Source organism: Vitis riparia, chromosome 2, assembly GCF_004353265.1.
Source record: "Vitis riparia cultivar Riparia Gloire de Montpellier isolate 1030 chromosome 2, EGFV_Vit.rip_1.0, whole genome shotgun sequence".
Taxonomy (NCBI): domain Eukaryota; kingdom Viridiplantae; phylum Streptophyta; class Magnoliopsida; order Vitales; family Vitaceae; genus Vitis; species Vitis riparia.
The window spans coordinates 11935692-11963032 of NC_048432.1; the positions used below are offsets into that span (position 1 = coordinate 11935692).

The 27341-nt window shown below is 35.2% G+C and overlaps 1 protein-coding gene, 2 non-coding genes and 1 pseudogene across 3 annotated transcripts in view; 3 read left to right on the top strand and 1 right to left on the bottom strand.

Moving 5' to 3' along the window:
• The window catches only part of LOC117929531 (haloacid dehalogenase-like hydrolase domain-containing protein Sgpp), a 43981-nt gene that overhangs the window by 14561 nt on the left and 2079 nt on the right, over positions 1-27341 (top strand). The window lies entirely within an intron of this gene.
• Positions 20027-21712, bottom strand: LOC117929512 (annotated as a pseudogene).
• Positions 22384-22579, top strand: LOC117908233. The gene has a single exon (XR_004650176.1). It is a non-coding gene; the product is annotated as a U2 spliceosomal RNA (small nuclear RNA).
• On the top strand, positions 23894-24089 carry LOC117908127. Its single transcript, XR_004650160.1, has one exon. It is a non-coding gene; the product is annotated as a U2 spliceosomal RNA (small nuclear RNA).

The window sequence follows — 27341 nt, forward strand, 5'->3', positions numbered from 1 at the left end:
ACTCTAGATATATTTTCATTTATAAAATTTATTTTTATCAATAAAATTCATCTTGTTGGTGTAAATTATCTCATCATTTATCTTATTATATATTTAATTGAATAAAATAAGTGATAAGATATATTATCTAATATATATATATATATATATATATATATATAATATATTTTGTATATGAAATATGTTAATTTTAAGCTTAGATGTAAAATATTCATATTTTTTATTATAAATTTATCATTTTTAAATTTTTTTTACATAACTTTTTTTTATATAAAAAATTATTTAAAAAATTAAATTGTAATTAAAAAAAACTAAAAATTATAATACAACACACATATATATAATATATATATATATATATATATATATATATATATATATATATATATATATATATATATATATTATATATATATATATATTATTTTTTTTATATTAAATATTTCATCATGAATATTATTGACAAATAAATTCACATTATTTACTAAAATTTAAATTATTATGAAATTTGTAGTTAATATTCAAAATGAGAGAGATTTTATAATTTTTCAATAACAAATATTGGAATATCACGTAATTTTTATTTAAAACAAATATAGAATTTTGAAAAATAATATATTTTTTATTTTATTTTTTTATTATTTTACAAATAAAATATGAACATGATATAAAGAAAATCATACTTTAATAGCATATAAAACTGATAATGGGCCTAAAGCCCACAAAATATGTAAAATTTAGCTCAAAGGTTAAAAAAATTTAATAATGCTAAAACTACCTAAAGGACATGGAAATGGTATAAAATGAATTTCTACTGTATTACTATGTTGTATCATCTACAATGCACCCTACTTGTTGGTTTTTTTTTTTGTTTTTGTTTTTTTAACTTTCAATACTCTAGTGATTTATTTTTTAAAATAATAAAAATAAATAAATTAAACCAATGTGTGAAGTAAAATCTTGATTTGAAAGTTTATTTCAATATATAACTTTAAATTATTTTCAAAATACAATTTAAAATGAAAATATTAAAATTATTTTTTAAATGATTTCAATATGAATTTTTATTTCATATAATAACAATATATATGGTATGATAATTCTAAAAAATATATATAAAAATACTTATTGCTCTCTTCAAATATGTGAAAATTACATTTTAAAAATGTTGTTATTAATATTAAATTTTAATGAAAGTTTTATTAATTACTTTAGACAATGTTACTAAAATATTATATTATTAATAATAAATAAAATGGGAAAATAAAAATAAAACAAAAATAAATTTAAATTATAGAAAATATTTGTTTTTATTTAAAATTTAACTTATTCAATTATAAAATATAAAAATTAAATTAAATTTAAATATATATATATATATAATATATATAACTAAAGGTTTATTAATATGTTTAGTGTGCTTTACTTTTTCAATTTTTTTTTAATAAAAGACAAATGGAAAAATATTAAAATACTTTTAGAAAATAAATTAAAAAGTAAAATAAATGTGACACTTGGAGATTAAAATGGGAGGGGAAAAGAGTGAGAGTAAGGAGAAAATGAAAGAATAATAAAAAATCAAATAATCATAAGGATAAGGATGAGACTCGAACATTTACTTTTCTTTATTTACTTTAAGGGTATTTTTATTTTTCATATTTTAAAATCCTTAGGCTATGACTAGATATAGAATGAGATAAGATATAGTAATGTGATAGGATAACTGATGGATCCTATGTTTAACCGAACATGGGATAGGAAAAGTGGTGGGATATATTATCTACCATATCCACCTTGTATTTTTCATTCATTTTATATGAGATATATATATTCCATCAATCAAATTTTATTTTATTTTATTTATCAAAATTTTATTTTTAATATATTCATTTTATAAAATAAAAAAATTATTATAAATTAAATTTATGATTAAAAAAGGAAATTAAAAAATATTTATAAAATAATATTGATATATGATATATAAATTATTTTTATATATTAAATAACATAAAATAAAAAAATATTTGTAAAGTTTAAATATTTTAATGATAAATATTATTAAACATAAATGAAATTTCATTTTTTTAAATAGAAAATATTTGAATGTGATATCATTTTTATTTTAAATGTGGAAAAATAATATATATTTCATATTATTTTTTATTTATTTCACAAATTAAATATAAATATAATATAATATAACATCTCATTGGATATATTATTTTAAAATATTATATTTATAAAATATGTATATCCAATGATATCATATCGATTGAAAATCATATCATTTAATATGCATATCTTATCCAATGAGATATGATCTCTTAAGATATACAAATTCTATCTTATAGCCTTAGTGTATTAGGCAACACGACTCTAACGTGGCAATCCAAAGATAAATCAAGCAAAGAAAAATCATGAAGAAGAAGACCACCTTAAAGAGAAGAGTTTTTCAAGACCAAAGCTTCTTAAGATCTCTTTGTAAGGTTGTTGGTGCACTAGGACTTTCATACATTTCATTCTTTATTTATGCACCAAAATCATCCAAGAGTAATATTGTTTTAAATATCTTAAGAATTGGATGATTTCATGTTTTCAACTAAAACCTTGTGTTAAATGATTTTCAAACTTGTGTTAAAAGGTTTTAAGTTGAAAAAGGTTGAGTGTTGAGCCAAAAAAATGGTTCAACCGGTTGTGCTCGTCCGGTCGAGGGTCGGTTGAGGGAGACCAAAAAGTTTCTCTCTCTCCCAGTGGCCTTCTCTTCCCGGTCAAGGTTGAACCTCAATCGATTGAGGTCCGGTTGAGGTCTGATTGAGGCCCAATGGTCACTTTTCCTAACGACTAGTCAACCGGTCAACCAGTCAACCGTAGCTCGACCGGTCGAACCCCAACGGCTAGTTTAACTTTTTTTTTTTCTATAAAAAGGCTTCAATCTCCATTGTTTCATAAGTTTAACTTTCCCAAATCATTATCGATTATATTTAAGCCTTGGAAGAGTGTTTTTGAGTGCACCATTGTTTCATAACTTGCATATCTTTAGTACACCATTCATCATAGTTTTTCTTGTATCTTTGAACCTAAAGTTCTATTATTAGGATTTTTGTGAGATAATTATTTGTATATCTTTGTGAGGAATTTCCTCAAGTGAGGGGTATCACTTGAGAGGTTGTTCAAGAGAGGGATATCTCTTGAAGAAGTATAAAAGGTCATTTGAGCCAAAAGTCCAAGAGGGTGAATTGGAACCATAATCCAATTGTAAAGAGATTGGAAGTTTGGCTGAAACTTCAAGATAGTGGAACCCTCACTTGGTTAGGAGGTTGAGGAGAGTGGACTAGGCAAAGAAGTGCCGAACCACTATAAACTCTCGTGTTTGCACTATCTCTTCCCTAACTCTTTTAAATTATATGCAATTATCTTTATTTTGTTTATTATATACTTGCATATAATTGTCTCTTATTTTTGCATAGTTTAAATTTGTGAAAAAGAGACCATCACTCTATTTACTCCCCTCTAGGGTGATTACCATAGTTTGGATTAGCCTCAAATTCCTAACACATCCATATGATATCCATAGATATAATATTCAAAAATATCATATTTTTTTTAAAACGATATGCTATAATATGTATATGTGGAATATAATATCTTAATATTAACATTTTATCATATTCTATCTTGTAAGCTAAGTAGCCAAATTTTTTTCTTACTTAAAATCTCTCTTGAAAAAAATTATAAATGAAATATGTCTAACAATGTTAATTGATGAAATTTAAAATCATTAATAGCTAAGTATATTTATAACATAACTAAAAGTGTTTGAATGCAATTAACCCTTAATTATTTTTATTTTTATCTTTATTTTTTATTTTTACTCCCTACTTTCTTGAAAATTAATACTATTTTAAGTGTAATTATTTTTCACTTATATTGTATGGAAGTTTAAATATAATAAAAATTGATCTAAAAAGTTTTTTTTGACATCAAATCTAGAATGACAATAGAATGGATTTTTCATATACCTATCTCGCCCTACCCTAATTGGATGAGTTTGAAATTTAAATAAAAGAGTTTGGGATAAGTTTGAGATTTAAAAAAAAATATCCCAAGATGGTTTCAGAGCGAGTTTGGGTATTGTTTTGTCTCATTCCACCCCATTATATATAAAATTAATTTAAAAAATTAAATTAAATTAATTTTTATTTCCTTTATATATATAATAAAAAATAATTTTCAATAAAATAAGTTATAAAAAATTATAAATTTTAATTTAAATGTAATTAAATTTAATAAAAATAAAAAAATTTCAAAAAAAAAAAAAAAAAACAAAAACAAAAAACAAAAATGAGGTAGATATGAGAAATTCTCGTACCTACACTACCTGTTTTATTTTTAAAATAAGATAAAGATGAAAATCATTTTGAATAAACCACACGGGATTGGAATAGGATGATTTATCCCAAACCCACTCTTTTGTCAACTCTAATCAAATCATTATCTATTACCTAATAAAGTAAAAATTATGATAAAAGTGATATATTTTCTTTATATATATAAACTTTCAATATATTTTCAGAATAATAAATGTTTCAATCCTTCTATATTTTCCTTATTTGCTTAATTCTAATGTAGTATTGATATTTTTTTTAAACACTAAGAAAATTTTTATTATCAAATCATCTGCTTTTTTTACTTAATTGAAGCAAAGTATTTAGGAACATTTCAAAGCCTCAATTTGTAAAAACAAACATGTTGGTTATAATATTAATTTTTTAGAAGGCATTGTTAAAATCAAGAATTAAAAACATATAGAGCAAACTATGCCAACTGAGGCCATCTTTGTTTATTTGAAACATTTTGTCAGTCTAAGTTTTCTTATTTGTGAACAAATTTTTAGAAAAGCTAAGAAAGTATATGATAATACAATTGGAATAGGTTCTAATTTTCCGGATGGTATTATTTGGTTTAATGTCCTTTTTTGTTAAACATCAATAAATAAAAATGAAAATTCTCACGTACAAGGATACATATGCAAATATATAAATAAAATATTAGCATCCTTACTATGTTGAATCGCTAAAGTGTGAAAAGGAAATCATTATTGATGCCATTTGTAGATGGTATTTGTTGGAGTGCAATAATGTTGCCCTTAAACTCGGGAATGAGTCACCCAAATGATGACTTTTAGAATAAGTCTGGGGTGTAATATCAAATGTTATAAGAATTTGGTCTACCTCACTAATCATCAATTGGTTTTCAGATGTGATGGTTAAAGCCCGATCCAAGAATTGATATCAGGATCATGGGTTTACCTCATGTTGGGGTGTCTCTCTTAAGCCCCTTTGATCCAAGAGTATTGTTTTATAAAGGTGTTGTTTGTTTTTTTAACTTAATACTAAATGTAATTTGCTTTTAGAATAACAAAATAAAAACATATGTTTAATTAACTTTTAAGAATTTATTCTAAAATCAATATGATTTTTTACAATAATTTAAGATGTTATAAATAACAAAATATGGAGAATTATTTTTATCTAACCTAATCGGAACTCTAAATCCCAATTCATTACCATTTTAATTTTATTATTAAAAGTAACAAAGAATTAATTTTAAGATTTGTGAGGATAATCTCTGGACATTAAATTTGTATTTGTTGAAAGGTATTTCAAATCCCTAATTCATATATATATATATATATATATATATATATATATATATATATATATATATATATTTTAAATAAAGAATATTAATAAAACAAAGACTATGAATTAATTAAGGAAAATACCCAAAAGGGGGGGGTGAATTGGGTTTTTCAAAATCTTTTTCCACACAATAATATATGCACAAAACAAATAAAGGAAAGAGATAAGGTTAAGAATTCAAACTCGGGTTTATAGTGGTTCGGCCCTTCCTTGCCTACGTCCACTCTCCTCAACCTCCTAACCGAGTGAGGGTTCCACTAACTTGATGCTTCAATCAAGCTTTCAATCGTCTTACACTTGGATTCCGGCTCCAATGGGCTCTTACACAATCACTTCAAGATTTGAACCACTTGAAGGCTTTCACACTTAGTTTATACAAGGATGAAACTCTCAACCTAGCTTAAGGATGGCTCAAGTTACAAGAGAAAGCTAGGATGAATTGTAAGAGTGCACTAAGAATATGCAATTGATGGTTTGATGCACTTAGAAAGAAATGGAGAGCTTTTTGATCAAGAACAGGTAGGTAGGCTTTGAATGCAATAGTTCTCTTGGTCATAAATGAAGAGGAGCTCTCAATTTATAGGTTTCTAAGCTCGGGAGACAAAAACAGCAGAAAAGTAGCCTCGACCGGACGAGCAAAGGGTCGACCGGATCACTAGCCGTTGGTGCAATTAATGCATGGCAGGTTACCGTTGCCTCGACCGGACATCGACCGGACCTCGACCGGACGAGGGTGAGGCTCGACCGGGAAGAACAAGCTACTGGGAGAGAGAGAAATTTTTCTGCTTCCTCGACCGGACCTCGACCGGACAAGGGTAACCGGTCGACCGGTTCCCAACCGGTTGAGCCGGTTGGCCATAGCCTCGACCGGTTGAGCCTTTTGGCCCCGAAAACCTATCCTTTTTGATTTCTTTCTTTTCCAATACTTAGGCAAGGTCTTTAGGTGAGTTAATATGCCAATTTTGAATCAGTTTGCCTAAGGTATATTTGATAAAACTCGGGTTTTAAAGAAAACAAGTTTTAGAGAATAAACCGAGTTTTCTAAGATGCATGAAAAGGTATGAACATCCTAAGTGCACTCATGCTATCATCTTACATTCATTTCCTATGATTACAAGTCTTCCAAATGATCTCGATCCCGTATTCGTTTGGTCCTTGATGAATTTTTGAGATTAAGCCTGAGATTCTTAACAGTTTAAAACAATTAGTCACTTAACCATGGTTTGTTATCATCAAACCTGATTAGGAGAACCCTTGGGCTAACAATCTCCCCTTTTTGATGATGACAAACCTTGGTTATCTAGGAGACAAGAAATCTCCCCCTCAAACCAATCATGGAATAATCAACACAAAATTTAGGAAATTTAAAGCGAGAAGACAATGTGAATCAATAAGAGTGTCATATCATATATAAGCAAAGCAAGAGTACATGAAAAAAGTATGATATGCATGGAAATGAAAAAGTCTCCTAATGTCCCTATCCTAACATATCTCCCCCTTTGGCAACATAAAAAAGAAACGAAGGGGATCCCAAACAGAATCAAGGCTGAGGAGGTGGTGGTGGAAACACAGAGCGGAGGTAAGCCATCATCTCCTCGTGCTGACTCTCCTGGCGGCTCTCAAGACGCTCAATCCTCTGTACAAGATGCTCAAACTGAGAAGTAAAGCCGGCCTGATACTGATCGATGCGATCCTCCATGGAATAAAAGCGAGTATCATGAACCACTGCTAACTCCTCCATACGAGACCCGAGAGAGCTGATCTGTGCCGACAAATCCATCCAAGGTGGATGATCAGGAGTCGGAGGAGCCTGAGATGGTAGCTCGGTAAATGATGGCTGAGATGAGTGGCCTGCGGCGAAGGATGGCTCAGTCATCATAGGCTCGGAGAAGATAGCCTCAACATGAATGCCCTCTGACTGATGTGGAGGCGGAATGTCAAGCTCGGGTCCTGTCTGCTCAAAGCCCCTCTGAGGGTCCAACCCATCCTCCATCTCTCTGATCTCATCCTCCTCCTCTACTCCGGGATGTCCTCGGGCCTGTCGCTCGGCTTTCCTAACCCATGACCCATCGGGGGCCTTCTCAAGCTTCATGCGTCCCAAAGAATGCTCGTCATAAGTGTCATATATGCTGGGTGCCTCAAACTCTGTCTCTCTACTCAAGTCTACCCCAGCATCCTTGAAGACACGAGTGAGGAAGCGGCCGTAAGGAAGCACACGTGTGGTACTCTCACAGCAGGCCATCATATGCCTCATCATCACATATCCTACGTGTATCCGCCTCCCGGTAAGAAGTGAGTCAACAAGAAAGGCCTCATAGTAGGATACCTCATCCCGATGTCCTCCACGTGGCAATAAGATGGAGCATATCATATGGTGAAGGACTCGGCTAGGCACGGTCAGACTGTGTGCTGAAGGTTTGCCCGTCCCATGGGCAACTGCAAGTCCGCACAGTCTCTGAATGGCCTCGCTAGGCTCGAACCCTGGGATAGTAGGCCATGCCTTGGCCTCATATACTGGGAGACCAACAGGAGGAATGTCAAGGATGCGGCAGATGCTATCCGGCTCAGCTCAATCTCAACTCCTCGGACAATGGTCCTAATCGGTCCTCCAAGTCCATAGGTCATCCTGGAGTAGAATGCACGCACTAAGGTCGGATAAATAGGCTCAGAAATCATCACAACTGGCAGCCATCCCATCCTGACGAAAAGTCCCTCAAACCCGAGGCTCTGAAGTTGGGAGAAATTGATGTTTCTCCCTGGAACCACTTTCTTTTGGCGAAATGCGCCTTGTACCTTTGATAATCCTCAACTGAGCCGAAGAGGGCGGTGTCGTATCTCGCCTTTCGGCGAGCCTCGGTCTGCTCAGGCTGCTGAGAGGGCTCAGCAGGGCGCTTGCCCTGAGCTCTGGAAGCACCCGTCTCCTTTCGAGGAGCCATCCAAATCCAAAAATGAAGATAAGCTTGGAGAAATGAAGAGAGCAGGCAAAGAGAGAAGACCAACCCGAATAAACCTAGGCGCGCGGGAAAGGAAGCAAAACCAGAAGATGCGCGCAATCAGAGAGGAGCCAGTCCAGATCCGAAGTCCGAATCCGTCCAGAGATGGAACCCTAGCCCAAAATCTCTTCAAAAGTCACTCCAAACCCGAAATCGGTCCAAGGAACAGTCCAAACAGGTCTCTGAAGGCGGGAAGATGAAGAGGCTTCAAGGAATACCAGAGAACAGTGGAAAAAACTGATGCGCGGGGGCTCTTTAAATTCCCAGCCCCGACGAACCGGTCGACCGGTTCCCCAACCGGTCGACCGCTTGGTCAACGGTCAACGTTCTCATTTTCCAATTTTTCTTGCATTTTCTTGTCTTGTGATCCTCCCCTGCCTTTTCAGTTGAAATCCCAATTTTTGATGTCCAATGCCACGGGAATTTGTATTTTTGGTCAAAAATTGACCTATTTCCTAAGGGATTGCTATATGATGCGTATGAGATGAAATTTATGCAATCCTAATGTATTTCCAACAAGAATTCATTAACAAACATCAGATCAAAGAGAAATAACCCCTAGTTGTCTTCTAATATCGGAAAATTGTTCTTCACTTAGAGGTTTTGTAAAAATATCGGCAAGTTGATCTTTTGTGCTTACAAATTCAAGTGTAATGTCACCCTTTTGTGCATGATCTCTAAGAAAATGATGTCTAATTTCTATATGCTTGGTCCTAGAGTGTTGCACGGGATTTTTTGAAATATTTATGGCACTAGTGTTATCACATTTGATAGGAACATGCTCAAAAGACAAGTTAAAATCACTAAGTGTTTGTTTCATCCAAAGGATTTGTGCACAACACAAACCGGCTGCTATGTACTCGGCTTCAGCCGTTGACAAAGCTACCGAATTTTGCTTCTTACTATGCCATGAGACAAGTGAGTGTCCTAAGAAATGACAAGTGCCACTAGTGCTTTTTCTTTCAACTCTACAACCGGCAAAATCGGCATCCGAGAAACCAATCAATTCAAAATTATCACCCTTAGGATACCACAAACCAATATTCATTGTCCCTTTCAAATATCTAAGAATTCTTTTAACGGCACTTAAGTGAGATTCTTTAGGACAAGATTGAAATCTAGCACACAAGCATACACTATACATGATATCGGGTCTACTAGCGGTCAAATAAAGCAAAGATCCTATCATGCCTCTATACATAGTTGAGTCAATAGATTTACCTTTTTCATCCATGTCAAGCTTGATGGATGAGCTCATTGGAGTTTTCATCACCTTGGCTTCTTCCATGTTGAACCTCTTGAGAAGATCCTTTATATACTTTGCTTGATTGATGAAGGTTCCTTCCTTTAGTTGCTTGATTTGAAGTCCAAGGAAGAAATTGAGTTCTCCCATCATGCTCATTTCAAATTCACTATGCATACACTTAGAGAAATCTTCACAAAGAGAGTCATTAGTAGCTCCAAAAATAATATCATCAACATATATTTGAACTAGGAGCATATCCTTTTCTTTGGTTTTTATGAAAAGAGTTGTATCAATTTTTCCCATTTTAAAACCCTTTTTCAAAAGAAATTTACTAAGCCTTTCATACCAAGCTCTAGGTGCTTGTTTCAAACCATAAAGTGCCTTTTTGAGTTTAAAAACATGGTTTGGAAAGTTAAAGCTTTGAAAACCGGGTGGTTGCTCAACATATACTTCCTCATTTATGAAACCATTTAGAAAAGCACTTTTCACATCCATTTGATATAGAATAAAGTTTTTGAAACATGCAAAAGCAAGCAACATTCTAATTGCTTCCATTCTAGCTACGGGGGCAAAAGTCTCTTCATAGTCTATTCCTTCTTCTTGATTATACCCTTGGGCTACCAATCTTGCCTTATTTCTTACTATGATGCCATTTTCATCCATTTTGTTTCTAAAGACCCATTTGGTTCCAATGACACTTTGATTTGAAGGTCTTGGTACTAGTTCCCATACTTCACTTCTTTCAAATTGATTTAATTCTTCTTGCATAGCAATCATCCAATTTTCATCAACTATAGCATCTTTTATGTTTTTAGGTTCGATTTGAGAGATGAATGCAAGATTATTACAAATATTTCTAAGGGATGATCTTGTTCTTACCCCACTTGATGGATTACCAATGATTTGATCTTGTGGATGATTGATGACAAACTTCCAATCTTTTGGAAGGTCTTGGCTTGATTCACCTTGCACTTGTTGAGGAGGAGGTAGTGCCAAAGGTGATTCTTCTTTCTTGGGATCCTCTTCACTTTCTTCTTGTTGTCTTTTGTCTTCAATTTGCAATTTTCCCATGGAGGTCTCCAATCCTAAATCATCATCAAAACTTTCTCTTTCTTAAGAGAATTGTTAGATTCATCAAAAATGACATGGATGGACTCTTCTACAACCATGGTTCTTTTATTGAAAACTCTAAAAGCTTTACTTGAAGTTGAGTAGCCAAGAAAAATTCCAACATCGGATTTTGCATCAAATTTTCCAAGATTATCTTTGGTGTTTAATATAAAACATTTGCACCCAAAGACTTTGAAATAGCTAATGTTGGGTTTCTTGTTTTTCCAAAGCTCATAGGGAGTTTTCTTAAGAATGGGCCTCAACAATATTCTATTTAAAACATAGCAAGAAGTGTTTACCGCTTCGGCCCAAAAATACTTTGGCAAATTGTTTTCATTTAGCATGGTTCTAGCCATTTCTTGAAGAGTTCTATTTTTCCTTTCAACTACCCCATTTTGTTGAGGAGTTCTAGGAGCCGAAAAATTGTGATTGATACCATGCTTATTGCAATATTCCTCAAAGTCAAAATTCTCAAATTCTCTCCCATGATCACTTCTAATGCAAGTGATTGAAAAACCTTTTTCATTTTGAACCTTGTTACAAAATTTTGAAAACTCATAAAAGGCTTCACTCTTTTGACTTAAAAACAAGACCCATGTGTATCTAGAGAAATCATCCACAATGACATAAGCATAAGATTTTCCTCCTAGACTAGGTGTCCTAGAAGGACCAAATAAATCCATGTGTAGCAATTCAAGAGGTCTAGATGTTGAGATGAAATTTTTGTTTTTAAAAGAGTTTTTGATTTGCTTTCCCATTTGACAAGCTTCACAAATTTTGTCTTTTTGAAAATTAATTTTGGGAAGGCCTCTAACAAGTTCATCTTTGTTGAGTTGGGAAATGAGGTCCATGTTAGCATGTCCCAACCTCCTATGCCACAACCAACTTTGATCATGCATGCTTGAAAAACATCTATCATGGCCATCATATTTTGAAATATTTATAGCATATACATTTTCACATCTATGGCCAATGAAGATGGTTTTGTCATTTTGAATATCCTTGATGATACAATGAGATGCTTCAAAAATTACTTTAAAACCTTTGTCACAAAGTTGACTAATGCTCAAAAGATTGTGTTTTAAACCATCTACTAATAAAACACTTTCAATAAGGGAGGATGTACCATTACCTATGTTACCTTGACCAATGATTCTTCCTTTTGCATTGTCTCCAAAGGTGACATATCCTCCTTTTCTCTTTGTAAGGAAGGCAAACTTGGATTCATCACCGGTCATGTGTCTTGAGCACCCACTATCCAAGAACCATTTATCCTCCTTTGAGCCCTACAAAATAGAATTCAAGTTGATTTAGGTACCCATGTCTTTTTGGGTCCTTGAGGGTTAGTGACTTTGGATTTTTCAACCAAACCTTTTTAACCTTAGCATTTGAATTCTTTTGAGCACCATTTCTTAAGGGACATGTACTACTAATGTGCCCTCCTCTTCCACAAAAGTTACAAATAGTGGAAGGACATTTACTTGAGGATTCTTTTACAAAATAGTTTTTAAAATACTTTTGGTTCTTTGAAGATTTGAATCCTAGTCCTTGTTTGTCAAAAACACATTTTTGGCTTGCTAAGATCATTTCAAAGGACTTTTGTCCACAAGAGAAAATTGAGAGAGAGGAGGTCAACCATTCATTTTTCTTTTTCAAAATTTCATTTTCATTTCTTAAAATCTCATTTTCTTTTTCAAGATGAGTTTTAGAGATTTCATCAATCGAAAACTTTTCTTTCACTTCCTCAAGTTCTTGAATTCTCTTTTTAAGAGAATTATTTTTCAAACTAAGTTTTTCAAAATCATCATATAGTTCTTCAAAAATAGCATGCATATCTTCATCACTAGAGTAAGAGTTTACCTCATCAAGATCATCTATTGCCATGAAGCACATGTTTGCCACTTCTTTTTCCTTTTCTTCCTCGGAAGATTCTTCACTCTCACTCCAAGTTGCCATCATTGCCTTCTTCATTCTTCTCTTGGTTTCAAGTTTGTAGAGAGGACAATCATATTTAATGTGTCCCGGTTTTTTGCATTTGAAGCATATCAAATCTCCTTTCTCTTCCCATTTTTCCTTGTCACCATGTGATGAGGATTCTCTTCTTGAGGGATTTCTTCTAGAGATAAACTTTTTCCCTCTAAACCTTTCACCTCTCATGTACTTGTTTAGCTTTCTTGTGATGAGAGCTAAATCATCATCTTCTTCACTTGGTTTTTCTTCTTCAACATCTTCTTCTTCCTTGGTTGTAGCCTTGAGAGCTATGTTTTTCTTCTTTTTGTCTTCACTTTCTTGTAGTTGCTTTGTCAAACTGATTTCATAGGTCATTAATGACCCTAAGAGTTCTTCCATAGGTAGCTTGGTCAAATCTTTAGCTTCTTGAATAGCGGTGACCTTTGTATGCCACTTTGAGGGGAGAGACCTCAATATCTTCATCACCTTTTCGGATTCATTTATGACCCTTCCCAATGCTTCAAGGCCATTGACAATTTCATGAACCTAGTAATCATCTCAACAATAGTTTCAGTTTCTTTCATTGAAAACAATTCATAGTTATGGACAAGTATATTAATTTTTGACTCTTTCACTTGATTAGTTCCTTCATGAGTTATTTCAAGCAATCTCCAAATTTCCTTAGCAGATTTACATTGGCATATTCTATTGTATTCATTCCTATCCATAGCACATTGCAAAGTATAAACGACTTTAGCATTTAGTTGAAAATTTCTTCTATCAAGCTCATTCCATTCTTTTTGGGTTTTGGAACCAAAACTCCATCAACTAATTTAGTGGGAAGAGTTGAGCCATCTTCAATGACATCCCATACATCTAAATCAGTTGATTGTAAGAACCAAGTCATTCTAGATTTCCAATAGGGATAGTCGGTTCCCGTAAAGAATGGAGCTCTATGTTTTGAACAATTTTCAGGTTGAGTTGAGCTTGATGGAATAACCATTTTCCTCTTAGACGATTAAGTCTTAAGCAAGAGGTCTAGCTCTGATACCAATTGATAAAACAAAGGCTATGAATTAATTAAGGAAAATACCCAAAAGGGGGGGTGAATTGGGTTTTTCAAAATCTTTTTCCACACAATAATATATGCACAAAACAAATAAAGGAAAGAGATAAGGTTAGAGAATTCAAACTCGGGTTTATAGTGGTTCGGCCCTTCCTTGCCTACGTCCACTCTCCTCAACCTCCTAACCGAGTGAGAGTTCCACTAACTTGATGCTTCAATCAAGCTTTCAATCGTCTTACACTTGGATTCCGGCTCCAATGGGCTCTTACACAATCACTTCAAGATTTGAACCACTTGAAGGCTTTCACACTTAGTTTATACAAGGATGAAACTCTCAACCTAGCTTAAGGATGACTCAAGTTACAAGAGAAAGCTAGGATGAATTGTAAGAGTGCACTAAGAATATGCAATTGATGGTTGATGCACTTAGAAAGAAATGGAGAGCTTTTTGATCAAGAACAGGTAGGTAGGCTTTGAATGCAATAGTTCTCTTGGTCATAAATGAAGAGGAGCTCTCAATTTATAGGTTTCTAAGCTCGGGAGACAAAAACAGCAGAAAAGTAGCCTCGACCGGACGAGCAAAGGGTCGACCGGATCACTAGCCGTTGGTGCAATTAATGCATGGCAGGTTACCGTTGCCTCGACCGGACATCGACCGGACCTCGACCGGACGAGGGTGAGGCTCGACCGGGAAGAACAAGCTACTGGGAGAGAGAGAAATTTTTCTGCTCCCTCGACCGGACCTCGACCGGACAAGGGTAACCGGTCGACCGGTTCCCCAACCGGTTGAGCCGGTTGGCCATAGCCTCGACCGGTTGAGCCTTTTGGCCCCGAAAATCTATCCTTTTTTATTTCTTTCTTTTCCAATACTTAGGCAAGGTCTTTAGGTGAGTTAATATGCCAATTTTGAATCAGTTTGCCTAAGGTATATTTGATAAAACTCGGGTTTTAAAGAAAAACAAGTTTTAGAGAATAAACCGAGTTTTCTAAGATGCATGAAAAGGTATGAACATCCTAAGTGCACTCATGCTATCATCTTACATTCATTTCCTATGATTACAAGTCTTCCAAATGATCTCGATCCCGTATTCGTTTGGTCCTTGATGAATTTTTGAGATTAAGCCTGAGATTCTTAACAGTTTAAAACAATTAGTCACTTAACCATGGTTTGTTATCATCAAAACCTGATTAGGAGAACCCTTGGGCTAACAAATATTGTAATAAGAACTTATTTATTTATGTAATTAATAATTTAATTTTTTTCATTTTACTAAGTAGAGATGATTGGTTGAATCAAGTTAAACCCTCTTGGATCTTTGTAAGAATGATTTTATCTTTATATTTTGGTCACAAGTAGGGTGTTATAAGATAAATCATCTTCTTATTGCATTCTTAGAGTGCGTTTGACATTAATTGTAATAAGTGTTTTTAACATTTCTAATACCTAAAAAATAAAATTTTTGAAGTATTAAAAAAGTTAAAAGTGTTTTCTAAAATTACTATCAAACGGACTTTAAACATTTCTTTAGGAAACATTAAAAGTAGTTTTTCAACTTTTTAAATTTTGTCAAAAATATAATTTTTCTTTAAGAATGTGTGGTGCCCGCATTTTGGCTTGATGTGTTTCCACTCGATGATGCAACTCGTTATTTATTTATTTATTTGGTAAAAAAATGATTTTTAGAAAAAAGATTTGGAGTCGCCACTTATTTTTGTTGTATTTTTTTTAAGGAAAATCAAAATAAGAAAGAAAACTAAGTGTGACTTCTTATTTGGAAAAGATGGTATGCGAAAAACCAAATCAGGCTCGAGAGTCAGATTACTTATTGAGAAGGTACGGTAAAGACCATAACACCCCTTTAAGTCCTAAAAAACGAGTCTATACTAATGAAATGAAGCACATGTGTCAATTGATTGATTAAACGCAGATACTAAGAAGTGATCATACACTAGGAGTCGAACACATGCATGGAGAATGATCAAAGTGTGAGTGAGTGCGTACCTTAGCAGCAAGCCATTATGCGCTATCATGGAAACAATGTTAGCTCAAGTATAAAATTATCACATACAAATCAAAGAGTAAGACAAAGATTAAATAATATTCATTAAATATAACGATTGACAATCAAAAGATAAATCTCATACGTAGAGCTCCCACCAAAGCCCAATTTATTTGAAAATAAAAATTTGAAAATTAAGTTTAAGAAAAGGGAATTTTGAAGAATCATTGAGAATTGAATTTTTTGAAAATTAGATCTGAAAGAAATTGGAGTTTCGAAAATTTATTTGAAGGTGACATTTTAAAAAAATTAAATTTGGAATGTTGGAATTTTTTTGAAATTTCATTTGAAGATGGTTTTTCGGAAAATTAAATTTTGAAGATTAGAATTTGGAAAATTATTTTGAAGATGGGATTTTGAAAAAAAAAAAAATGAAATCTTGGAAAATTGGAATTTTGAGAAATTATTTTAAAAAGTAAATTTGAGAATAGAATTTTAGAAGATTAAATTTCGAAAATCGGAATCTTGGAAAATCATTTTGAGAATGAAATTTCGAAAAATTAAATTTCAGAAATTGAAATGTTAGAAAATTATTTTGATAATGGAATTTCAGAAAAACTAAATTTCAAAAATTAGAAGGTTAGAAAATTATTCTAATATCAAAATATGAAGAAATAATAAAAAAGATGGGTTGTGGTGATCCTCGTATGCAAAATTTCTCCATGTGTTCAAAGTGGCAACAAACCCATTCCATGTGCTGCCGGTACACCAAAGAGCACCACAAACCTATTTCTCATATTGCAATAATGCCATACAAACCCATTTTCCATGCAAGTCTCTATCATACCCACACCACAAACCCATTTTCTATGCAAGTCTCTATCATACCCAAACCACAAGCCCACTTTCCATCTCTACCGATGCAAAGGCTGCTACCTTGGTTTATTTTTTAGCAACAGTTTCTGCAAATACAAGCATCTCTTATCACCATGCAACCTCACTTTGGCATTATCTGGTACATGTGGAGTCCATGCATGCGGGAAAAGGAAGGCAACAAACTAAAAATGAGCTAGGTAGTATAGTTGGAAAGGTGATGAGCTTAAAGGGATGAAGTTGTTGTAATGAGCTGGTTCAGTGGATATAAAAGTGAGGAATCAAAAAGTGGGCTAATGGATATTGGAAATATGGGCATGGAGGTGGGTGTGATGGTATGTGGAGAGTACGAAGGGTGGGGGAATGAGAGTGGAATGAAATGGAGGTGGCCATGTGCATGGGAATGAGAACGGGTTTGCATGGATGAGGTGGTGAAACAAACTACTGCAATGGGTGTGATTGATGGAGAAAATGGGTATGAAAAATAAGAGATGTGGATGATGATGGATATAATGGGTGATGGATTTTGCAAGGGTTTTGAGGGGGGCCATGCATGCATAGGTCACGTAGATGTGGGTAAGGTGTAAAAAGAGTAGGTAAAAAATGAGTGGTAAAGTAGTGGGAGAAGGGGTTTTGTGGTAAGTGAAGTTGAAAGAGATTGGTATGAGGAACGGGTGGTGACAAGTTTGTGGATATGCAGTATATAGAGATGAGGGTGGTGAGCTGGGTAGGTGTGAAGGTTTTGATGGGTGTATTCAGTATGAGGTTAAATGTGATAGCGTGGTGATGGTTGTTGCAATGGAACGAATGGGAAATGTGGTGGGAGAAGTGGGTTAATGGGTTTTAAAGAAAGAGTGATATGCCTGGGGGCTTATGAAGGGTGAGATGGGTAGTAAGGACATGGGTATGGTGATGGGAGATGATTCCTGCGTGCATGAGTGGAGATGGATGCAACAAGGAGCACTCACAACAAATTGAAGTGCCTCCACCCAAACTCTCATGGGAAAAGGCTTGTTCATCTCTCAAAGTACAAACTGAACCTTCATGATTCACACAAGCAGCTTCCTCACCCAAATTAAAAACACCAAAACATCTTTATTGTCACTGTACTGCTTAAAGAACCCAGATGACAACATGACCCCAAATACCAAAGCTTCAATGCAATCCCATGGCCAACCCAAATTAGATCTTCACACCTTGGACTTACCAGAAACAGGGGAATGAACAAAAGAAGATGGAAGCAAGGCAAAAACTGGAGAAATAACCCAAGGAAACTAAGCGAGTTATGAACGTATACAACCTCATTTTAGGTAACATCCATGTGCCAATACAGGTGGGATCAAAAGAGAGTAGGAGTGTGGTTCTGATACACCAAGTTATGGGAAGGAACAGAGCATCCGGAATGCTTCTTTCAAAAGAAGTCCAAAAAAAAAAAAAACACCTAAAAAAAAAAAAAAAAACCAGAGCAAGCATACCAAGGAATGCTGAAATCATACCTGGATTGAATTGACGATCTCCTCCCCTACTTCTTCTTCAGTTTTTCTCTAAGGCTCCTCACTGGTTCCTTCTCAAGCTCTCTCAAATTTCCTTTCTCTCACCTGTCCCTCTCTCACGTCTTAGTCTCCCATAAATCAACCGACCTTGCCTCCTTCTCCCACAAGCCACTACCTGCTCCATTGCTTCTTGTTCAGGGAAGTCCTATCTCAACCACCACCATGGCAGGGTGGTGGTCCTAGCCACACGTCCATGCATGGAGCTTCATGGAAAAAAACAACAACAAATGAACTAAAAAAACAACAAGAACCAGGATAGAACAATATGAAATGAGAAAATATCACAGAATGCTGAAATCATACTTGGATCAAACTGACGATCTCCTCCCCTGCTTCTTCTTCAGTTTTTCTCTAAGGCTCCTCATTGGTTCCTTCTCAACCTCTCTCAAATTTTCCTCTAACCTATCTCTTTCTCACGTCTCAGTCCCCCTTAAATCATCTGACCTTGCCTCCTTTTCCCTTAAGCCACTACCTGCTCCATTGCTCCTTGTTCAGGGAAGTCCCGTCTCAACCACCACCATGGCAAGGTGGTAGTCCCAGCCACACGTCCATGCATGGAGCTTCATGGAAGTTGTCCCCCATTTCTAATGAAATGCTCTCCAACTCCTCTTAGGTGGTAAAAAATAAAAAAGGAAGAAAGAAAAAAAAAACTTTGGTTTAAAAAAAGGGTTTACAAAATACTTTTTGTATTAAAAGTGATTTCTAAAGACACTACCAAATAAACTCTTAATTTTAATACCATGCTTTTACAATCATACCAGTGTTATTTAGGGTGCGTTTGGTAGCGATTTTAGAAATGTTTGATAGTGATTTAGAAAGTATTTCTAACCTTCTAATACCTTAAAGATAAAAAAATTCAAGTATTAGAGACACAAAAAATACTTCCTAGTATAACTATTAAATGCACTCTTAATTCTGAGCTTTAAATTTTCTATGTACTTAGATTGTCTTTGACAATGTTTGTATTCAAAATGTTTCTAATAAAAATGTTTTTCTTAGAAGTATTTTTGAGAGAATATTTTATTAAATGATTAATTATTTATTTATTTTTATTTTTAAAATGTTTTCTTAATTTTATCAAATATCTTATTGTTCTTAAAAATGATTTCTAAAACCATTGGTAAATGGGCTATTAGTATAATACATTCAAATGCATTACACACCATTACAAATTTTTGAAAGTTAGGTACTTGATTGAAGGCAATGCAAACATTTAATTTCTTTGACTTGGATAAGATTTTGATCATATGAAGTGTGAAAAATGAACACTCAATCATTTCCTCTGGTGCAAAAAAAAAGTTTTACTGAAGGAATAATAATTTAAAACAAAACAAAGAAGGCAACACAGAGGAAGAACACCAAGGCTTAATTGGTGACCTCACCATATGAACCAAAACCTCAAAACCCACATCTGTCATATAAGTCTTCTGTATATATTTTTTCAGGTCTACTGACCCTTGTATACATAACATCTCATTCACTTCATTTTTTTTTGTAAGACTATAAGAAACTAGTTCCTAAAACTGGTTTTGTAATTGCCATAAAAATGCATTAGCATCCTATTGAAGATCTCGAGGTTTACATGATTCTGTTTTCATTGTGAACTTGTCAACAAACCTCTGTCAGAGCATTAGAAGCTTCACCCTCATTGGTTTTTGTTTCTTTGGATCTACAGTCATCAAGATAATGCTGATAGATGTAGGAAACAAAGCCCCAGACTGCCAACAGCAAGGCCATCACTTTCACCCCATCCATCTTATCATGGAAGAACATTACAGCCACAACTGGAACCACAGGCAAAGCAACAGTACTAATGACATTGGAGAAGAGAGAAGACACCTCAAAGATCAAACCCAGTAAGCCCACTGAGGAAATTTGCCATGTCACTGCCGTCCAAATCAGAGTCATCAGATATGATACCTTCCCATCTTCATATTCCTTCATCTCTTCACTCAGACCACTCCATTCCCCGCTTGCGAAAAGTCCCACCACGCAGGCACAAGTCGCAACAAATGATGGGTATACTTGCATTTCCAAGACTACATCGAAGGTCTCTCTTTTTATAACCCTCTGAAAAGATAATTGCACCAGAGAGAGGTACAAGGAGTATGTGGCAGATGCGCCTAGTGTGCAAAGGAATCCAATTACATACTTCCCTTTGGGGTCCCTGTTGTGTCTTCAGAGTCTGAATGGACTGCAAGAAGGGAGGCTGATATGGTGAGGAGGACCAGGGAGTTGAGTATTAGCATGGTGAACTTCTGTGAATTGAGGAAGAAGGAGAAGAGGGCATTGAAGGCCAACTGGGTCGCACAGAGGAGAGAGTAAGTAGAGACAGGGAGGTAGAGGAGCCCATATGAATACATCAAGTTATCGCCTGTCAAGAGTAGGCCAAAGAAGAGGTAGAGGAACAATATGGTGGAGAAAGAAGGTGGTTTTGCAGAAGAGGGGCTAATTGAGATGGGGGTGGATTTGGATGACGGTGAGAAGAAAAAGAAGAGGGGAAGGAGGATTGGGAAGCCTGCTGATTGAACAAATGTGGCCATCCATTTGCTATTTCCGCCTTTGTCATAGTATAGTCTTCCCAACAGAGTGGCTGTGGATTGGCCGGCGAGAAGAAAGAGGGTGTAGATAGCCACTCGAAGCCACCACTTGTAGAGTATGGGTTTAGGAAGACTTGGTTGATTACCACTGACTGTTGCATCTCTTTGTGAGCTTCCTTCTCTGCTTTCAGCTGGTTCAAAACACAAAAATAATTGAAGATATTCATTCAATTCAACACATCAGCAGGAGAAATAGAAACTAACCAACCTAACTGATATGGATGTGTCCAAATTTAGATTCATCAGCAGTTTTCTGATTAAAAAATAAAATTGTTTTGAATTAAAAACGAATTGCCTGGAGAACATGACCTTCTTCCTTAATCTGTTGTGGGAGCTTTCTATCTAAACACTGAGTAACTAACCTCTGGTTTGTAGTTGCAGCTGCAGTTCTTGAGCAGCCTCCATTAAGATTGAAAGAATGATAAGAAAAAGCTAAAGAGAAGGCCTCCTTTTCCTTCTTCAGTGTGTACAAACAAGAAGAGATCTTGAATAATCTTTACAGGTCATCATCAACCAGCCAATTCCAACTGCTCAACTGGCTTATTGTCATTCATTTTGGACCCAACTGGCTACCTTGGAACAGAGCAGAGTTTACTTGATCTGGGGTCAACGAAAATAGGTAAGCTGCAGCTTTCTAGGGGTGATCTTGAATTTGAAATGTTGGTGCGGATCACTGCTGGAACGTCTGAACAGCCGTGGGACATGTAAAAATTTCCTATCCCTCTCATGTGAAAATAACAATTCAATGAGAAACACGAAGGTCAAAATTGGTAGCTAGCAGCTCTGATTTCATTGTGGGCGAGGGTTGTTTTTTCCTCTTTTGCTTCTTCAAATAGTCATACAAGGATTTTTTTGTTTTGTAGTCCAATATGCACATTGTGAGACACCCATGTAAGGCTACCTCTACAAACTGTTTGCTCTCAACCCTCAAGATTGAAAACAATTTGGTGGTAACTTAAACCTTTTAACATCTCTAAGACAAATAATTAGCAGGCCAAATAGCATTAGTTTCATGTTCAAGTCACTACTTTAAAAAATGGAAAAAAAAAAAAAAGGATTCGGAATTATATTTAGATTACATATCTGCCTCTAAAGTTGAGAGGCAAACATAAAAATGAGAACTCACCAAAGGAACCTTGTCTTACCAAGGATTGTATAGCATTGGGCTGTGTGTGAAACGGAGAGGAGAGGTAGGAAAGCGGGAAGGAAAACGTGTCCCACATTGGCTATGTACAAAATGTAGCTGTAAAGGAAGATACATAAAAGGGAGATGGAGAAACAGGGAAAAGCATACCTTTCTCGGCCTTTTGGCTAAGATCAAGTGTAGTATCTGTTCTTATCAGTTTAATATCTGATACGTGGGACATCGTCCCACATGATATTAAATTTATTTTTTTAGGGGGAGGGCCCATCACAATAGCTTGCTATTGGGGTCCTCGCGCGTCGCCCTTGCGTTGCACTACTGCATGGGCCTGGCGCACCCCTCCAAAGCCCAGTTTTAAGTTTGTTAGAATTTGCTTTGGCAAGGGGCCTGTGTGGGGTGCGGGGCTGCAGATTTGTTTTATTTATTCCTTTGGGCCTAGGAGCTGTTGCCAAGGGTTGGACCTTCTGACTTGAGTGGGCTGGGTGGAAAAGTATTTGTATGTTCTTCAACTTCACGTTTAGGGCCCATAAAATGCTATATATAATAGTTGAGGATATACACTATAACGACAATCATTCATGACGATTCCTAAAAAAAAAAAATTAATTAAAAAAACTGAAGGTCAAGAGTGTGTGCAGGCAGGAACAAATTGCATCCTAACATCTCATTGGAATCTTGAATAAAAGATTATACCTTAATTCCTGATAAAAAAAAGGGTATATATTTAGGTGAATGAGTATCAACACAACAGAAAGTAAAATTGTTGGTCTGAAGATGAAAGAGAAATGAAACTAATTACATTTTATCATACATCTTATAAAGTTTGTATGTCCCTGGGATTTCATAGAAAATGGTGCAGTAGCAGTTAAGCCTTGTAATTGTTGGATAAGACACAGGACCAGCCAACAAGGGGGAAAAAAATCGCAGTCGATCTGACCACAATAACATCGCATAATGGTTTTCCTAGGCGGCCTAGCTCTTATGCCACTTGTGTCCCAAAAGGAGAAGACAACCAAATGAAAACCTTTACAGATGTGGGTGAAATTGAGCATAGATTGCAATGCTTTGGGGCAACTTTGTGTCAACAACAGCATCCACCAGCCAGAGGTTGGACACTCTACGACTTCAGATTTATATCAACAAAGTCTTTTTGCTTTGTTGAAGAAAGTGTCTCCATTCCTGGTAATGGGTTATCTTTGGTGGAATTGGATGTTGAGAACAATTTGTTTCCCCACTAAAATAATGCTTGGTATTATGCTAATGCAACATATGTGGGTGGTAAGACATACCTTTTATTTTTCTCTATCATTTACTAGAATCTTGAACAAAATTGTTACATATTTATTGATGATTCTCTGAATTTATTCATTCAAGTAGTCAAAAATATCAAGAATGAAACATAAAACACCCACTGACAGCCAGTCATAACTACAATAGAAGAGCAGTGAATTGTTCTGCCTTCTACTTGTACCAGACTTTCGATACGTAGTTTTATACTTTTATGTCAAGGTGAAGTTGTCATACATTTAGATAAGGAGAACACACCAGACACAGAATGAGATAAGAAGTGGGAAGTGCTGTCCCACATGGACTAGATATGAAAGCTGGCTGTACGAGGACATCGAATAAAAGGGAGTCGAGGAGACGTGTTAAAGCATACCTTTCTCGGCCTTTTGGCTAAGATCAAGTGTAGTATCTGTTCTTATCAGTTTAATATCTGATACGTGGGACATCGTCCCACAAGATATTAAATTTATTTTTTTAGGGGAAGGGCCCATCACAATAGCTTGCTATTGGGGTCTTTGAGCGTCGCCCTTGCGTTGCACTACTGCTTGGGCCTGGCGCACCCCTCCAATGAAAGTCTATAAATGGATTTTTTATTTTTTGTTAGTGACCCATCTATTTTTCTATTTCAATTTAACCTTTTAATGTTGTATCGGTGTTATTGGAGTTAAAATAAATAATTTTCCTGAATGCAGCAAAAACAAGCTTGGAAATTCACTTATTCCCAGTCTAACATGTCAATTTTATTTGAATGTATGTGTTTTCACAAAAATGAAGAGTCTTTTCTGTTGTGTATTGGTGGCTGTCTCCTCATTTCAGTAATTGATGACTGAGCTGGATTCATGTCTCTTTGTTTGTGGCCAAAAACTAATGTTATGTCTCAGTAGTCCTGAAGAACAGGGGAATCTTGTCTTCCTCAAGCATATATAGGATCTAATGAAATTGTAATTTCATTTTTTTTAAGATTTCCTTTTGGACTCAATTCTGTTTTTATTATGCTGGTAATCTTGCGATGAGTGAGTATGAGGTGGAGATGGTGACTGACGGCATGCCTTGTTTATGGAAATTTTCATGGACTCAGTGGTAGATCTTCATAAACATATCTGATCCTTTTCCTCCTTCCCTGATCTAAATGCGTACATCTCACTTGTGATTGAAATTTGAAGTATTTTGGTACTGACCAATAATATGTTCTCTGTACTGTCAAACTCGAGTATAATTTTGAATAGAGCGATTTCTAGTTTTAGGCAATTCACACTCGGGTTCCAATTTTGGTTCTTTGGTTTAATCATTTGAACAGCTGATTTATGTCTAAAAATTGTTCCCTTGATTTAGTCAAATCTGGTTATAAACTATTGTACTCACTTGTCCGCTTGTTCTTACATGAGGTGCAACTGTGCAAGTTTGTTGTATGGTAGTTTTCACTTTTTAGCAATGAGAATGGATTTTCATTTGTAGAATGCATATGGGTTTTTTCGAGTCTTTGTACGAGAATGAGAGTTTTCCTGTTTGATTGATTGTGGCAGGTCCTTCAAACTGAGGTGTGTGGAGGATAAGAGTGGAGCTTGGCTTTTGTCAACAAGATCTATCTCCCAAATGTGGCTAAGATTTGAGTTCAACCATGTACTTTAGCTTCTGTGGGCGGTATCTTCTATTGTAAGACGAATGCAATGAGGAATTCAATTTATTTATTTATTTATTTATTTTTTTTTTAAAGCATTACACTTTTGGAGGTTCTTGAGTTTTTGGTGTCTAAATGGTACTCAAAGCTTGATGTTTGATAACATAGTGTGCCATGTCAATGATTTAATATAGTTTGTACGAACTCTGGACGCATGAATTTTTTTTTTTCATGCATTATTTATGGTTTAATGCATAAAATTGTCGATTTCAGAAGTTGATAAAAGTATTTTTAATTTTTTTCAGATCTGGTACACTTGTTTTAAGTGCTTTCTCCTTGATTTCTTCTGTATCATAAACCGTCAGAGCTGTCAAATGGTGGGGCTGCTGTGATTATGTGTGATCTCCCTGCTTATGAACAAAGAAAGAAAGATAGCCAGTCTTCTCAAACTCGTGTGTTCCAAAAGTATGATTGTTTGGTGTTAAAGTGGCAAGACTGGAGTGTCTTGAATTTTCTATTGACTTCTCTTTCTTATCCAAATGAACTTGACATGGAGTTCAATTCATTGACTGTGAAGTACTCCATTGCATAAATCCAGAATCATTTCTGTAAATAAAGACATCTGAGGCCATGAACCCTGAATGTGAGCACAAACCATTTTCCTAATGCTTTGATGCTTATTTAAAAATTCCTAGGAAGCTGGTGGCATTTGGTCTTGTAGGGAATTCTTATAATTTTTGTAATGTAGGATTTGTTCCTGTTTCCAGATAGTCATCTGGACTCTGTTCCTAAACATATTTGCTTTTCCAATTGGGTCTATTCCAGTTGTTCAATTCATTCCTATGAGATACAAGCTGAATGGCTTCTTGTAGTGTTTCTTTCTTGCTTCCTTCTCCTTTGCTGCCAACATTGATTCTTTCTACATCTTCAAGTTTCAGTCACTTGCATCTCAGATCAAGGGTTAAAGAAATTCTATTGACATTCAGTTCCATGTTCCATCTAAAGGAATTCTGAATATATTTGTTTTGAGAGAATGACTACAAAATCAATCTCAAAATATAGAAATCATCAATCTGCTTGAAAATTATAAAAAGGGAAGCAAGGAGGATTTGATATAGAAATGGAGAGTGCAGTGGAATGGACTATGGAGTAGGGTGGTTCGCTTTCAGTTGAGAATGTCCAGGATCTTACTTCCAAGAACTTCAGTTTTGTTAAGTCCAGTATGGAGTAGCGTTGCACTGTTGCCTGGGCCTGGCGCACCCCTTCAAACTCCAGTTCTAAGGTTTTGTAAGTGAATGGTGTCTCCAGTCTATAAATTCAATTTAGGGTGGAATTTTCATAATTTTCTGTCTATTCATAAAGTAGTTCCCAGGAGAATGCGTTTGTTGATAGGCTCACTATGTTTTATGAGTTTCTGAACAGAAAGGGAGGTGAAGACAAGCCCACAAGTGCAGAAAAAAGTTCAACCACGATGTGCCAATGCTGGACGGCAGTGTTTTCCAATAAAAGTATTCATTCTCTAAATGAAAGGCGAAGAGTCATTTTTTCCCTTTTTATGATCTATACCTATGGCATCCCACATTGGATAGGGGGAAGTTGCTGACGCTATATAAGTATGGACTCCTCTTAACCTTATAAACGAGTTTTAAAGCCGTGAGAGTCTATTTGGGTCAAAAGTGAACAATATCTACTCGATTGGGAGTGAACTATTATAAATGGTATCAGAGCCAATCTCTAACCCTCACAGGTACACAACGGGGATGGGGACCCGGGGATGGGGACCCTCACAGGAACACAACGGAGGTGTTCGTCTCTTAAGTATGAACTCCTCTTAACCCCTTGTAGATGCGTTTTAAAGACGTAAGGGTCCCTTTGGGTCCAAAGTTCTGCATCTTCAAGTTTCAGTCATTTGCATCTCAGACTAAGGGTTAAAGAAATTTTATTAACATTCAGTTTCATGTTCTATCTGAAGGAATTCTGAACATATTTGTTTTAGGATGATGGTTATGTTCCAGGCTGATTTAATACTAGGTTTCTTCCAGCCTCTTGCAAAGAGATGCTCCTACAAAAGGTCAATCCCAAAATCTAGAAATCATCAACCTGCTTGAATAATAAGGGAAGCAAGGAGGAGTTGAATCGGTGTATGGAAATGGAAAGTGCAGTGATAAGTAGCAGTAGAATGAAGTATGGAGGTTCACT